Here is a 205-nt window from a genome sequence, read left to right as displayed (position 1 = left end):
CCCAGGATTGGGCAGGGGCTGTCTGGAGGCTGAGGGCTGGTCCTGGGCAGCTCTCCCAGCTCTGCCCTAGCCTCCCCCAGGAGCCAAGGGCTGGCTGCGCAGCCCAGCAGGTGCCAAGTATGAACTCCATCAAATCCGATAAAAATAACGGGGGAACAGCAAGCCGGGCTGGCAGGGCCCCAGCAGCCGGGCTGGCAGGGACCCC

At 66.3% G+C, this 205-nt stretch overlaps 1 protein-coding gene across 1 annotated transcript in view; it reads right to left on the bottom strand.

Moving 5' to 3' along the window:
• Nucleotides 1-205, bottom strand: part of CAD (carbamoyl-phosphate synthetase 2, aspartate transcarbamylase, and dihydroorotase) — a 22,455-nt gene that overhangs the window by 680 nt on the left and 21,570 nt on the right. The gene's annotated exons all lie outside the window — the stretch shown is intronic.

The sequence above is a fragment of the Chaetura pelagica genome, unplaced genomic scaffold (assembly GCF_000747805.2).
Source record: "Chaetura pelagica isolate M959 unplaced genomic scaffold, ChaPel_1.0 scaffold307, whole genome shotgun sequence".
Taxonomy (NCBI): Eukaryota; Metazoa; Chordata; class Aves; order Apodiformes; family Apodidae; genus Chaetura; species Chaetura pelagica.
Note: the sequence above shows the minus strand (reverse complement) of the source record. Positions and strands in the feature narration are given on the sequence as shown.